The following is a 16742-nucleotide window of genomic DNA, read 5'->3' as shown; positions in this document are numbered from 1 at the left end:
TCCAACTCTTCAACAATTAAAACAAAGAATTGAACAAAGAGCACTACTCTTCAACAATTAAAACAATTAGGAGACATTTCTTCTCAGAAAGAAGGCAGGCATTGGAATGGGTTGCCCAGGGAAACGGTCAAGTCACCATCCCTCAGTCCAATGATATTAATGATGACAGCAAAGACACCTGTAAGAAACGCCCTTTACCTAAGCTAATTTCTTAGATAGTGTTCATCTCCTTTGCAGAGTAACGAACCTCTACTTTTCTGTTAGTCATTCCTTCCAAAGCAGCAGTAGACAGCCACTGTTCTCTGCAGAGGACTCCCCTTTGTGACAGATGTGGAACTGGGGATCACGGAGACATTATAAATCACAAAAAAGGTCACATCTTATTAGGGAGAAGAGTAACAGAAGATTTTTTCACTGTTTTAAGCCTATGCCTAAATTACGCCCTGTTTAACTGTGTCCCACACTGCACACCAAGTAAATGTTGATCTAACTTACCTGTTTGCTCTGACCATTACAGTGGGCAACATGATTGATATTTACACCTGAGCACTGTATAGAGCTCATTGTAACCTTTCCACCTACCATAGACCTGAGGAGGAAAAATATGAATGCAAGAAAGTATTCAGTAAGTACACAGATTTGAACTTTTTCTACCATTTTTTACAACAGTCCCTTTGGGGAATATAGTCAGAGAGAATAAACATCCCCTTTAATTTTTACTTTCTCTAGCAGAAAGATGTCTACTTCTTTGTCAATGGTGCCACCTTATGCATTTGAAGACTTGAATACATACTAATGGTGACATTTTCCTTTCCTTTAATGAATGCTGGAGAGCCAGCATAGGTGACCACCAGGGGCACAGCACTGCTCTCCTGGAAGCTGCAGCTGTTCCCAGCTTCCAAGCCCAGACTCACTCCAACCCAACTGATCTGTTTCATCCACTGCATGCTTTTTTAAGGTCAGCAATAAGATACTTCAAAAAACATCTAGAGCTCTCTGTATGGATTATATAGTCATTTCATTTGGTCCATTTTGCACTGATTTTATAGTTTATGGGGGCCCTGGACTTCTGTGTGCTATTCCTAAAGCAGAGAAGGTGGCACTGTCCACAAGAAGAGATGGGTAGGTCTGGTGTTCCAATTCAGTTTAGTGCAGGCAACTACATAATCTGTACTAAAACTCATTTTGCAGTTTCACATATATCTTGTACTGTTTTCCCCTTGGCAGATACTGTGGACAATGTTGTTCTTAAATAGATGATATGCAAGAGTTGTAAGTGGTGGACAAATAACCTACATGTTGAGTCACATGGCTGTATTCTTCTGTAGGGTTCAGAATGAGCACTGAATGGCTCAGCTCACAGTGTTGATATCAGCCAAAATCTACCTGTTAACCAATGGAAGCCTTGTTCTAAAACCTCAGTGTTTGACCTGTAAGTGGTAAATCAGCTGATACAACAGTCTACAATAAACAGTCCTTCTGGATGAGAGGCTTGACAGAATTGTAAATCACTACAGTTTCTGATGCTGGTTCTAGTTCAAAAATTACAGTCAATTTTCTTGGAAGAAAGTTTATGGGAATAACAAAGGCTTAGATTTTAAGACACCAGCTGCCTTCAAGCCTGAGTAAGGCATTTGGGATGAGTGCCTTATTTTTGCCCAGCTTGTCAAGATGACAAAAAAACAATGTCCCAGGCCAAATCCACACAACAAAAGTTTGCTTCCAGGGATGAATATGAAACCAGTTATGTTCCCCAGAAGTTCTGCTATGTTGGCAAAACTCCTGCTAGACAAAAGATGTCATTCAGGGAAGTGATGCCAGGAGAAAACAAGACCTCCTTTTGCTTCACTTCTACTTGCAGTGTCTCTATGGGGAAAAAGGAGTAACTTTGCCAATACGGCTATGAGAACTGCTGTGGAGACCAGTTGTTACACTGAAATATGTGCTTTTTTTTCAAATTCATCCCTTTTTTTCAAGCATTTTAATGTCTCTCATTATTTATTTAACTACTTTACCCTGCATTTTGTTCATTCTGCTTATAGTTTTTGCAGTACCTACACCCAAAATACTCCCATCAGTCAAGCAAGGTCAGAAAAGCTCCTCCTGAGTAGGCTCTTCTCCTGTAAAGCCTTTCATTTGCTTTTCTATCCACATGGGCAGTGGTATATCCAGCATCATTTATTCTTCTTCAGTTTGGTATGTATATTTGATCTAACACATGCTTAGTCTATGCAATGCCCTATTGGAAAGGTCTCCAGAGTCCCTGTGAGGCTTCTGAGATGCATTTATTAAATAAAAAGCTGAATTTGCATGACCGGGTTTGAGAATAGTTTGTGATACTAGTATTCATTTGACCTATGCCAAAATTAATTTATTTTAATAGTTTTTCATAAATCATCATTTGCTATTGTGCATTTATTTTATCTCATAAATGTGTAATGAATAATCTCTGGGTTATACTAAATTTGACATTTTATAGCACATTAAAATCAAAACAAGAGATGTAAAAGAAGAACAACATTTAAAAATAATTTCTCTGGCTCAGACAAAATAATGAAAAAGGTCCAGTAAATTTAACAAAAATATCTGGATGATTTAACAGTTACTTCAGAATTTTGAAACAATCATTTTCCATGCAAAATAGAATGAATAATATAGTATGCAATATGTGGCTGTGCGTCAATTTGAATGAAAATCATGTTGTTTTCTAAATCACATAAGAATACAGGGCTTGTCCAACAAAATGTACCAGCTTGTAAATCCCCTGGATGAATTCAGCTAGTCTCATTGAATCATCAGATAAAAGGACACAGTTAAGTTCTGTTGACCAAGACTTACCTGAAAAGCCAGTATCCTGGAGTTCTAACCCAGTTCCTTAAAGTTGTGGTTTTTTTTGTTTGTTTGTTTGATTGTTTTATTATTATTATTATTGTTTTCTCTTCAGGTCTCTCTTACCTCTGTTATTTTCCTGTTAGGCTTGATTTCCCCCCCCCCCCGCCCTGGATCACGCACTGAATAAAATACCAGAATGGTTTTACAACTCAATTCTAGCTCCTGCACCCCAGCTCACCAACATTGTAACACTGATTACCACCACGTTGGTACAGTGATTGGTTCTGAGTTTTTCGTGATCCAGTGAATTAAAAGAAGATTTATCTTTCTTGGAAATCAGGTGTCCCGTTACTTCCATGGACGAGGCAGTATCTCGTAGGATCACTACTGTGAAAAAGGACTACAAGTAATCTCTTTTGCAGTGTGTCAGATGCAATCCATCAATACCTTGGGCCTTGTTAATCCTGCCAGACAGCTCCAAAGCTGTAGGACTGAGGTGAGAGCTGAAGTCTGGAAAAAAAACAGTCAATAGTTTCATCCCTTTTTTGTACTGCGTCTACGGATATCAATGTAAGTCTACAGTGGGGAACAGCCTTCTGTGGTCTGAAATGCTCTTAACTCTCAGCACACACTTCAAAATCTCTCTTATCCTATTTTTGTTTCCAGGAAGCAACAAAAAAGTTCCTAAAAACAATTCTGGAGTTGATACCCTCCTAAATGAGTTAGAGCAACAAGGTACATTTCTGTGAGAAGTGTGTGATCTATGAGTCAGACATACGCAGCTTTATTCTTTCCATCCATTTGTTCTGTCCCCAATCGATATTGATTGAAACCTGACTGCAAAAACCAAAGGAGCACAAGGACTGTGGCCCCGGCTTCTTTGCTGCGCTATACCTCTGGGGTGCAGCTTATTGTCTGTGATAGAACATTCTTCCTTTCACCCCCTAGGTACATGGAGTTGCCTCATGAAGCAGCACCCAGAGCTGCAATTTTTGAAGTCCAGTTCTCCTTAATACCACAGCAATGACTGTCGAGGGCTTAAAATCAGGAAAGCGTGGCATCCTCTGTCTCTCTCTGTTATTGTCTCAGACACATAGCGTTCAGTTAAAAGTGGCTAAACATTTCCTAACTAAGAGGCAGTTTAGTTTAGGACCTTAAAAACTCCTTCAAAGAATTGTAAAAGTACTTTTGAATAAAAGCACCACAGACTGCATTAGATGCCTCTGTTTTTCAGAGAGCTGCATTTCATCAAAATGGATTTATCCTTTCCGAGCCTGAAGGAGAGAGCCCCATCTGTACTGGCCCCTTATCTATGGATCGTGTTGCTGAAAGACACCACGTTGCTTTCTGAAACCAATGTGTCTGGTTCAAAATGGAAATCCCGTACACTGTTTTTCATGGCCTTTTCTCAAAAATGACTCCTTATTTCATACAGGAAACCAGACTGCTTTTTTGGAGGGAGAGAGGAGGAACACCTCGACTGTGTTGCCATTGCACAACTGTATCTGACATGCTTTAAAAATACCTTTTCTGGAAAAGCCAGAACGCAGCCTGTAAATGCTGTGTGGCTAGTTATCAGCATCTGCAACTATAACCCATAAAGCGATGCTTTGCCACGGGCAACTGAAGACGCAACTGCAGGAAGACAGCATCACCACTAGTTATATTGCTAAAGGGGTGTGGGTGTGCAGCCCTCAGCTCCCCTGTACTTTTGGAAGACTTGCAAGCATATTTGAGCCCCAGGAGGTGGCCAGTCCCAGCCCAGAGCAGCAGAGGACAGCAAGAATGGCAGAGGACAGCAGGAATGCCAAGCTGACACTGACCAAAACACACTTTGGCCCAGGGGCAGCTGAGCTCTCCAGCTGTGATGACTGCTTAGTCCCATCTACATACCTGTCCCTCCCACAGAGTTTGTCTATAAACTTTCTTCCTATTTCCAGTAAAGGAAAAGGCTGCAGGCAGAAATACATTCATAAACATAAGCTTTAGTCTCCAAGCTCCCTCCTGAACTGACTGCTCTTATGGCTTCTGCCTGCAGGATCTCTCCTGTCCCTTCTTTTCTCTCTCTTGCCTCAAAGAAAAGCTCAGTATTTCATACTTCTGAGTTAATGAGCCAGCCTGCCTGACCTGACTGTCAGGATGAATCAGCAGGCTAGTTCTGCACCTCCATGCCTAACCGACACTCTCTCTCGCATGGATGTAGCATCGTTTAATAGTATTTTTTTTCTGTATTAATCCAGTGGCAACTCTAACATACCTTAGAAGCACGATGCAATCATTATTTTCTTAAGGTAGCTCTCATAGTCTACCTGCATCCTAGGTGTTTGTAATCATCTGGATCAACAACCGGATGATTAACATCTGGATCAACAGCTAGTGTCTGGTGGGTAACTGTTTCTGACTTTTTGCATACCTCTGTAAAATAGATCCTGGAGTGGAAGCCTATGTTCAAACAAGATTCCTAATTTAAATTTCATGTACTTTATCTAGTAAACCTACATAAAATTAAAACTTAAATACCGACAACTCATACCCATGCCCTCACTGTAATTCAGTAAATTTTTTATATTACATAAAATTAATAACCCCATAATATGTGTGAACTGCTGAAGGCAGATCACTGAGCCAGGTAATTCAGAAATGACGAGTCCCAAATCTAAACCTGTGAATGTACCAAAATAGTTAAAAAGCTAGAGCCTCTTCTGCAACTTCAGGAATGATATTTTCCGCATTTGTTTGTTTAGTTACTTAAATTCAGTGACTAATTTATTCATAATGGAGAAATTTTTGGCTTCTGAAAAACTGGATAGCTTATTATCCCCTTACAATCCATAAATATAAATGAGGTGTAACAGGATGAGATCTGCTAGTTCTAAAATCATGAAAAACATGATGATCAGAAACTATTAATACAATTTGTTAGTGATAGACAATACTTCTTTTATTTAGTGAACAATTATTTGTAAAACCCAACTGAATAAAAGGATGCTTTCCCTAAGTAACCAGCTGCTTAATGTGGTTTAATTTAACTAAAACAAACAATTTTATAATGTTGAGTTTGAGCTTTTAATTGAGTTGCAAATTCCACTCAACTGCATCTTGACAAGAGACACAAACAAGAGGATAATCATAATAGGGTAAACAGTGAATGTATCGTTCATCAAATTTCTAAATTACTTTTTAGTCATAAGCTGACTAAAGTTATATCAGACTACATAATGACTAAATGGATGCATATACAGATAGAACATGTTCACCTGATGAACAAAAAGAAGTACCAAATTTAGCATAAAGGTTGAATGTAGAAAATCAACATGCTCCTGTGGTTACTAATCAGGGAGGTCCAGCATTCCTTTAGGAAAGTAACTAAAAAGTAAAATTTCAAAACAAGTTTAAAACTGATATTTTAAAACTGTTTCCTCTTTGCTGATTTAAGTGATGATTTAAAAAGGTAATGGCAAACATTCTACTCTGGTCAACTCCTGCTTTTTATTAGAAATACAGCTGCAATTGTTTTTCTGTGGCAGAATACATCACATATGAAAAGAAAATCACTTTTTTTGTGATCATTTTTGTATGTGGTAATTTCTTAAGCACAAAGAACCCTTTTACTGTGTTGGAGAAATTCTTCAGACTGGAAGTTATTGGGGAAACATCTCCTAGGAGTGGCACCAATCCAACATGACATCATTCTGCTGTAGACTTCTTAGCTTAATTTTAAGCCAGCTTTAAGATCATTTACATGTACGTAATTCCTTAATTACCACTGAGTGCACTTTGTAACGTTAGCATAATATCCGGTAATATTATTCACATTTCTTTCACCAATACAGATGCTTAGAAATACCACAGCATATGGAAAGCTGCCAATTTCATTTGAGCCACTGAATTGTTCTGCCCGTCATTCAAGTTTCTTAGCATGCATTCATAAAATAGAGGAATTTTAATGGAACAAATTATAGTAACTTGCATAGCACTTTCTGGAAGACATTTATTAATCTCAGGTATCCCCAAGTCACCTCTGTGTGGGAACCTCTTCCGCACCCTTTCCTCTATTTCCCCTTGGTCTTGAGAAGTGAAAGACAACCACAGTCTTGCCATTTAAAGGCTGAAGTGACATCCCTAATGACTGTAGCCTCATATAAATCCACCTAAGAAAAACAGGGTTAACATAAATGCAAACTTACCTTCACAGCCCTGCCAAGAGACAATTTATATGGGATGAGAGGCCTATTCACATTTCAGCTTCCTTCCTCAGGACACTGAAGGGCAGAATTAAATACAATTAAATACAGCAAGGCGAGGAGTGTTCATACAAAAGGCACATAACAGCAAATACAATATATAAAAGGAGCAAATTCAGCATGCTTCACGTGGTTAAAATAAAACCCATTAGCATGTTAATGACTACAGTTCTGCTGCGCAAGGAGAGGAGGATGTCAAATGAGGAAGGTACATGTACAATATGCACAGATCCACACACTGCCTGCCCATTTGCCCCGCCATTTCCCTGGCACAGCACGGGTAGCTGCAAGGAGCATGGGGCCAAAAGCAGCAGAGCTGTGCTACTCTTAATTCTCTGTCCAAAACAGGGGCCTCACAGCCCTCAGTGCCACTGCACTCAGAGGGGTGCTGCAGGACAAACTTGTATCTGTTACTGATCCATGGGCATATTTCATTTCTCCCATAGCTAGCCAGCCTTAGAGATACACTTGCATTTTGACATCTCTCAAGAGTAGAGAGTAAAAGACAAGGCCTTAATTTGGGGGAAAACATTTGAGAATACAATATCAAAGTGCCTCAGTATTTTTCCCATTGCTCCCAGCAAACAGTTAGGAGGGTCTCACACCGACCACATGTTGAAGAGCAGCCAGTAGACATCACTGAGGGAAAATCAGAGCATCGGTCACGAGTTTTCTCTCCTTCCGTGCCTTCTGTACACAATCCGTACTTAAACTCTTCCTCAATTACAACCATACACGTTCTAGGTACAGGCATATCTCATACATTGTAAGAGGCAGTTCCTCTCCAACAAGGACTCAAATGTAATTCACTAGAGCAAAAGGGAGAAAATTACACTCTGGATATTAACTGCTTTAATCATTTGGGACAAATTATTAACATTTAAATAATCTTGCCCTCTAGGCCATATGCAACTACACTTCAAAGCCAAGCAAACCAAAGACTGCTCCACAATTTGCATCTGAATTCAAGGAAAGAGTAGTGCATGATCTCTGCATGTCTGTGCTGCTCATATTTAATTCTTAGAGTTAAGGAAAGAGACAATTTTGTCCACATAAACTTACTGCTCTGTCTGGGTCGTAAATTAAAAGGCAGCCCCAAGTGTCCTTTACATAGCTATTTAGATGGGCCTAATAAAGACATTAATGGCTTTTGCAGTGATCTGTCTGTCTCAGTAGGGAAGAAATAGAAATGATGCTGAATATAAAGGGTTTTGATGCGATGTGGTGCTATATGTGTCACACAACCTAAGAAAAAGTTCAGGACAGGAGATCTTTTATGCAAACTACTTCATCTCTAGAAAATTCTGCTTTCATCCTCTGCCTCCTCTATCCTCCTTCCTATCCTTAGTCTTATATTTTACAGAAATCTGAATGAAAACTAGAGTATTATTCCCATAGGATGTTTCAGTATCTCAATACTTGCGTATAATACCTGGTGAGGGGACAGGATGGAAGTAAAGAATCTGACAGAGAGAGACAGAATCTTCTCAGTGGTGTCCAGTGAGAGAACAAGAGACAACTGTCACAAACTTACATACAAGAAATACTACTTAAACATAAGCAAAAGGAAAAAAATACTCTGAGAGTGGTCAAACACTGGCACAGGTTACCCAGAGAGATTCAGGAATCCCATCCTGATGAGAAATATACTAAAAACCTAACCGGGTATGAACCTGAGCTACCTGCTTAGCTCTAGCTTGAAACCTGCTTCAGACAAGAGGCCTCCAAGGGTCCCTTTTATGCTTACCTATTCCATGATTTTGACGTTCCAGGAAGTTTCTAAGGTAACATGACAAAATATTGTACTATACGATTCACAAAGTAATCACTCCAGTGTTTTTGTACAGAAGCCTTTTAGCTTGTTGAATCTAACTCAAATGTTTATTTTCAGATCTACTCAGCATTGAATTTCATATGCTTCCTTTACCCATAATTATCCTTGGGGTAAATTATTCCCCATTGTTACCTCCCTTCGCGAGCCTGTTGTTTACTTTGGTGTCACATGTCCTGCCAGCATGTGGCACAGCTGAACTGCAGACGAAAAGCATAAGTGATAAAATATCCAAAGTGCAATTTCAAGAGCTTGGCAAATTTTCTGTGACTCAAAAGTGAAGGTTTTGGTTTGATTCATTATTTTCCTTTGATTCGAGAAACCAAAATATTGCTGTTCATCATACAAAATGACCAAAACTAAATTATTTCATTTTTCCTGATAGAAAACAAATAATCAAACCCAACCAACAAAACAAACAAAAAGCCAACAAATTTTTGGAAGGCCTGATTCTTTCTCTTTAGCTTGCAGAAACTGAGCTTTCTAAAGGAAAAAATATATCGATACAAAACTACCCATAAGCACTTGATTAACAAAGTGTAACTGAAGACTCTCTGCCTTGTGATTCACGGTCATCTTTGCTCTAGAAAAAGGGTAACTCCAAATTTGATAACTCCCACTGAGTGCTATGGAGAAAAATACTGGGAGGAGGGAGTCAATACTGCAATCCTACTGTCAACTCAAAGTGGCTGGTTACTGTTGTATGTGGCAGAAGTTAAGAGCTAATAATGCACTACATGCATCTATCCCATTTGGCAGCTTAGATGAAAAATATTTGTTCACGTACACGCTGACATAAAATCTAAGATTCAGTGGAGGATACACTTGCTAGTGAAAAATGACAACTCGAAAGGCTCCACTGCAAGGTAAGTCATCACAGACCTGCTCCCACCTCTGCTGTTTCACAGGACGCTGCTTCATCTTCTTGCTTCAATAGCACCGTGAGCCAAGCCAGCCAAAAAAAACAGTCCTGCAAAACAAAGAGAAGATGATTTTTCAAGCTGATCCTTTCCCTGAACTGCAACCATCCATTCACAATGAAGTCAGAAGGACTACAGGGCCAGGGAGAGCAAGGAGCGATGACAGTTTCAATTAGATCAACCTCGGTGACCACTAAGCAGGTCTCAGGCTCACAAGGTTGTGCACGTGTGTGAAATGGAGACCTTTATCTTTTTAAAGCAGAGAGTTGTTAATTCACGGGGCAAGTACTAGCACTTACGCTAACAGAGAGAACTGGCACCTCTCAGGAAATGAAATGATGTTTAGTTCAGCCAAGGGAGAAATTGTGGACAGGAAGATTAAATCTATATGTACCTCCTGGAAGACTTTAGAAAGAAGATGGACTATAAAAACTAACATGCCCCAAGGGGTTCCCTCTACAGCATGCAACCCAAGGTGTTAAATGCAAACAAGTCCAGGATCCCTAATGAGGTGTATGTACACCACGAAAAGCCACAGTGGGTTGGCTGGATGGTGGGGACAGACCCTTCTGACTGAATCTTGGGTGAGGCAACTTACACATTGTTCCTCTACCCTTTCTTCTAGAACTGTGTTGCTTACATTGGATCTGCACAATTTTTCCTTTCACCTTGCTTGAGTTGCGAGTGATCTCAGGGCTCCTGCACAGCAAGGTATTCTTCACCCAAAGACATGGCCAAGTCACAAACTGTGGTGCAAAATGCTTGCACGAACATCTCTGCTCCCAGACTGTTCCCCAGGGTAAGCAGAAGAAGAAAGAAGCTGCTGCTGTAGTCCTGACAGCATAGTGTGACTGCAGGCATTTTTCACATTCTCAGTGCGCATTCCCTTTTTCAAATGGCAGATTCCCATAGCTTCTGTGTTCATACAGCATACACAATTTTTTTTGGAAACAGAAAAAAATCTCTAAGTACCTTAGAGAGACAAAAAATACTCAGCAATTGATCTGTTGTGACACTTATGTACACATAGTAAAGATCAGTCGACATATATTAAACATAATATACATTGTAGATATATTTTATTTCCCTGCTGTTCTTGAGGAATGAAAGTGCTTTTGAGGACAGGTGTGAGAAATGAAAAGTGCTTGGATTGTGTAGGGAAAGATGGTTCTGAATAACATTAAATTTTTAATAACTTGCGAGTTGTGTCATCAGCAGAGCAGCAGTAGATGTGAGGAAGTAGAAGAACCACATGGAAATCTCGCCACACATATCACTCCTGTTACCTTTCATTTTTTCCCCCACCAATCTTCTTGAAGGATGCTGCTGACTCCAAGTCTTCTGCTGTTGTGAGTCATGTTGTGCTGATCACCTGCCTGCACCCAGGAAATCTTGAGGCAAGAGGCTGGCTGGGAGTAAGATCTGTTTGAAGGGGAAAGCCATCCTCTCTTGTAATTATTTTTCCCCCAGCAAAGCAAGCAGAAGTAACGGTGATTTCTTTTTGGCAAAACTAACTAATTCAAAAACACACTTTTTTTTTTTTAACTGTTTAATAATAATAAAAAATACAGTATTAGTCTGCTTCCTAGTAGAAATTAAAGCTATAATAGCTTTAGGCACTGATTATTTCTGTATAACCAGCTGCTACAGTTATCTTCTCTCATCCTGTTAGTCTAAAGAAAAAAAAAAAAAACACAAAAAAACCAGCACCTATTCTACACTACAGATACAGAAATTCTGCACAGCATAAGATGCAATATTCAGCTCACACAGCTGGAGTTCATTTGACCACTTGTGTGCTGAAGATCTGACTAAGCTGGCAATTGTTTAAAGACATCTTACTCAGCTGGTCAATTATTCACAGGTACAGTAGAGCAGGAAAACAGCTTCTGCTGGTGTGAAATGTGCATCTACATCTATCAATGACTTGCTGTGAGATCTTTAGACAGCACTTCCCTTCTCCTTGACTCTGGTTTTCCTCCCACTTGCTGCTTTTTGCTTGCCCAGGTTCACGTGAGCTAAGCAGCCACCTCTTGCTGTGCAATGTGGAACACAACAGACCCTTGATCTTGGTCAGCACCTCAAAGTGCTGCTGTTCACAACAAATAGCTGCTTCTTGTGCCCTGGTGTAATCTACAATATCAATCTTGCTTTGGAGAAATGGTGCTAAGCTGGAGCTTAAGGCAACTTAACCAGTCCCTCACCCTGCCACGGCGTCTCCGCACAACCTGGGGCGGTCCACCACAGGTCCAGCCCAAGAGAACAAGTGAGGAGCATCTCAGACTCTTTATGCGCTCAGTAACTCTTAAAAAAACAGAGCAGGAACCATCATCTGTCTTTCAACTCATGGCCCACTGCATTCAAACGATAGACATTGTTGTGCTGCCTTGCTTAACAAGGCTTTTATAATTTCATTAGTTTTACAGCATTCATCTTCTGCAGTGATGACAACCAAAGGCTTAGAGGCCATAGTTTGTCAAAATACCACTCTAAGTGTTTTTTGAAGGCCTGTTTTGACACACTAAGATCCCTATTTATTCACAATAATAATTTATTGCAGTCACACCTCTGCAGGAGGTGCTGTCATATTGATAGGACTGAAATCTCATATGCTTTATATTTGTTTGAAGGATTTGCAAAGGTTTTTTTTTTCCTGTTTTATTTATTATTTAGGGAATGCTGTAAGCATAAATGATGCTTTACAAAATACAGTAGAAGTCAAGGTCTCTGGCACCAAAAGTCCTGTGATCTACTTCAAATACAACACATGGAACACCAGTTTAGATGCAAGTATGTGTAAAGGTGTCAGTTATGTAGGAAAAACAATGTACAGATTTTCATTAAAAAGCAAAAAGGACCTAAACTCTCAAAAGACCTCCACTGATCTTTTTCCTTTGAAAATCATAAAATGATACATACTCACAATTCTGCCTTTAAACTAAACCACTAATGAAAGCTGGCAGCAAAGACCGTTTGTGCAACTTTACACTAACGGGCTAAAAGTTGAGCCTATTTAAAGGAAGAAAAATCTATATGAAGGCAACAGATTTCATATTTAAGTAAAGTATAATTATAGAAACAATTAGAAAAAAACCTTCCTATACTATATATATACTATATGCAAAATTTTCAGTGGAAAGAAAAGTCTTAGAGGTTTAATTGCCTTTGTTCATATATGACAGCAAGATGTGGAAACTGCGATTCAAACTCCAGACCTCCAAAAAGCTCTCTCTTTCCTTTTACTCTCTCCAGACCCAAAATAGATATGGCAGTTAATAGGTTCTCTAGGAAGAGATTAGGATTTTGGGGTAGGCATGTGCTTCTTTTGTTCTTTGGACTTTGTTTTTCACATCGCACCACAGTTTACACTGAATGTTAATGGTGTACATACATTGCACGTTTGACCTTGAAAAACATAATTATGTGTTATATATAATATAGCATATATTATCTATACATGTGTAATATATATACATAAATATCTATATATTACATAGATACGTTTATATATTACATATGAAAAGCCTCATCACAAGCAATGGGGGCATTGTGGCATCCTGCAGAACACAGAGGAAAAGGGAAGAGTTTGGACGGAGAAACAGTTATAACGCACTACTCTTGAAGCAGAAGAAATACAGTGTTAAACAGTCTGATATCAATAACATTGAATTAGAATTTTGGACAGTTTAATTATTTCTCAAGACTGAAAAACACATATGGCAAGAATACTAATAAATTACTCTTGTCAACATATTTTTACCTGTTGTAAGTGAAAAAAAAAAACAGACATTAGCTAGAGTACCAACTGCTCTCTCCTTTCAGATAGATTGTTGAGATCCTTATTTGTTTGTATTTGGATCAAAAGGAGATTCCATGGGGAAAGGCTGAATTGTGCCTTCCCTTCTGGAGAAGATTTTCCAACATTTCATATAAAGCAGCAGGCTGTTAGGAATTAAGCTTCTGTGAGGTCCAAAGGTCACAAGGACTTCATTCAAAGTAATGGTGGATTATGGAACAATGTAGATAAAAATAAAGCCTTTCCTGCATCAGAAGCAACCATATTCTCTTTGTGTTCGCTACTGGTGCATTCTCAGTGTGTTTTACACTAGAAATATTTATTAATTCACACAGACACCAGGGACCAACTTCTGCTCATTAGGGTAGCAGAGGTGCAACATAATTCCATCGAAGTTAATCAAGCAACGATAGCTTCATACTGATATAAATACCACCTTCCTAAGAAAAACCTGTCATCGGAATGTTATCTGTTCTTCATTTTTTAATACTCAGGAACATACATAGTGAAAAAAATCTCAATCATAAAAAAGTACTAAATGCTTTAGGAGTCATTTTTGTCTCGCATCCAGCTGATTACTAATGTACAATAACATGAACATACAAAGACTTAATTCTGTTCTCATGCCACATGAGGCAATTTGTATGTAAAGGAGCCAATCTGTATGTGTTGTCTCCAAATTTTTGTTGCTAGTAATGCCAAATAGTCAGCTGCCGTGCTGTAGTACCTACTATTAGACCATAGAGGATATAGGATATGGTCTAAAAGAAGAGCTGGAGTAGAGAAAGGTAAAGATATTTTCCAATATTTTCCATGTCCTTGCCAGCTTAAAAACAAAAACGGAAAAAAAAAATCATTACTAATAACTGAAGCTGAAAATATGCAATTAAATACTTAGGACAGATTATAGTGAAAATTAAAGGAACTTGAGAGATCTTTGCAAAGTACACTGCGTTAGTTAAAAATTCTAATAAAGTGTAAGCATATATTTAACAAAGCTGAGTAACTTTATTCTCTGAAAAAAAATAAAATCTTGAATGTGTACAGTGTAAGTATATTGCGAAGTATTATGGCATCACAGAATGTGTCAATTATGCTGCTTCTATGCAACATGAGTTTGTAATGGAAAACAAAGTCAAGTGCAATTACATGATATAGCTGGACTTCCAACTTTTTTGTGACAATAATTAGGCTGAATATAACATTGGAAACAAGGAAGGGAAGGGCATCTGAGATATTATTTCATCTTAGAGTTACTGCAACCAACTATATAAATACAGAATCATAGAATCAAGGTTGGAAAAGACCTCCATGATCATCTGGTCCAACCATCCCTCTACCATCAATATCACTCACCAAATTATGTCCCTAAGCACCAGGTCCAACCTTTCCTTAAGCACCCCAGGGATGGTGACGCCACCACCTCCTTGGGCAACCCGTTCCAATGCCTCACTAATCTTTCTGAGAAGAAATGTCTACTAATTTCCAACCTAAAACTCCCCTGGCGCAACTTGAGGCCATTCCCTCTTGTACTGTTGTTAGTTATCTGAGAGGAGAGGCCTCAACACCAACGCCTGGGGAACACCACTCATGACTGGTAGCCAGCTGGATTTCACTCCGTTCACACTACTCTCTAGGCCCGGCCATCCAGACAGTTTTGAACCCAGCAAAGAGCGTATCTGTCTGAGCCATGGGTTGCCAGCTTCTCCAGGAGAATACTGCAGGAGACTGTGTCAAAGTCTCTGCTGAAGTCTAGGTAGACTACATCAACAGCCTTTCCCTCATCCTCCAGGTGGGTCACCCAGTCATAGAAGGAGATGAGTTTGGTTAGTCAGGACTTGCTTTTCATGAACCCATGATGACTGGGCCTGATCCCCCCATTGTCCCGCACATGCTGTGTGAATGCATTCAAGATGACCTGTTCCATCACCTTTCCTGGCACCGAGGTCAGGCTGACAGGCATGTCGTTCCAAAGGTCCTCCTTACAACGCTTCTTATAGATGGGCGTCATGTTAGCAAGTCTCCAGTCATCTGGGACCTCTCTGGATGAACATGACCACTGATAGATGATGGAGAGCAGCGCAGCAATCACATCTACCAGCTCCCTCAGCACCCTCGGGTGGACCCCATCTGGCCCCATGGACTTGTGACAGCCCAGGTGGAGCAGCAAGTCTCTAACTGTTTCCACCTGAAACATGGGGGGTTTCTTCTGCTCCCTATCCCAGACTTCCAGGTTGGGAGGTTGAGTACCCTAAGGATAAGTGATCTGGCTAGTAAAGACAGATAAATACAATGTTCCCTTTAGCATTTGTTCATCATTATTAAAAAGGTGGCCAGTGCCAGAAAAGTAGTAAGATTAGATGTAGCTGCATTTTACCTACGCAATATTTTTACATGATCCTATAAAACATCACTTTTCTTGGTATAGATCTGAGAAGACACTGATGTGTGCTCCTGGCTGTGGAAACGATTTTAATACATTTGTCTGAAACTTTTCACACGTTTGCAATTTCACCCATACTCATTTGCTTTGCTGGATTGGAACCATTTACACAGAAAACTACCTGTTTACTTTGAAACGGCTGTCTGATCAAGGGAATACTAATGTGCCAGATCTCTATAACAAAATCTGGATGAAAAAGATCTAAATCTCATGCATGATATTAGATGCACTCACCAGGAACAGGGACTAGTCCTAAGAAAGAATCCTAAGAAAGGTATCATTCCTCTGATCTTGTACCATTTTAAAAGAGTAATCATTTATTCCTGATATGAGTTTTCTGCCTCCCTGCTAAGTTGTTATCACCCATTTCTCACTCTCTAATCCTCAATTTTCTTAATAACCTTTTGTGAGAAACTTTGCCTTGTCTTAATGCCATCTTTTTCATCTGCCCAATTAAGAGCAAATTACCAGATTTAATCACATATTACTCACATTAGGCAGATTTGGATATCATTTACAGGGATCCCAATCAAATCTAAAAACCTTACCAAAAGCAATGGACTTAGGATTTTTGTACGTGATAATGAATGAGGCCACAGGCAGTACTGACTTGGTATGGAACAGCAGTAGGCACTGGCTGGTGTCAACTTTCCCGATGCTTTCAGCTTCTGACCTT

At 39.4% G+C, this 16742-nt stretch overlaps 1 long non-coding RNA gene across 3 annotated transcripts in view; it reads right to left on the bottom strand.

Annotated features, from left to right (window-relative positions):
* Window positions 1-16742, bottom strand: part of LOC106039521 (uncharacterized) — a 46232-nt gene that overhangs the window by 11696 nt on the left and 17794 nt on the right. For all 3 annotated transcript variants that reach the window (XR_010830316.1, XR_010830317.1, XR_007164835.2), the window contains exons 2-4: window positions 9790-9877; window positions 7020-7094; window positions 3280-3342 (exon numbers count right to left, since the gene is read on the bottom strand). This is a non-coding gene — a long non-coding RNA (uncharacterized lncRNA). The remainder of the gene's footprint in view (window positions 1-3279; window positions 3343-7019; window positions 7095-9789; window positions 9878-16742) is intronic.

This window comes from Anser cygnoides, chromosome 3 (assembly GCF_040182565.1).
Source record: "Anser cygnoides isolate HZ-2024a breed goose chromosome 3, Taihu_goose_T2T_genome, whole genome shotgun sequence".
NCBI classification, from domain to species: domain Eukaryota; kingdom Metazoa; phylum Chordata; class Aves; order Anseriformes; family Anatidae; genus Anser; species Anser cygnoides.
This window is presented reverse-complemented; position numbering and strand designations above follow the sequence as displayed.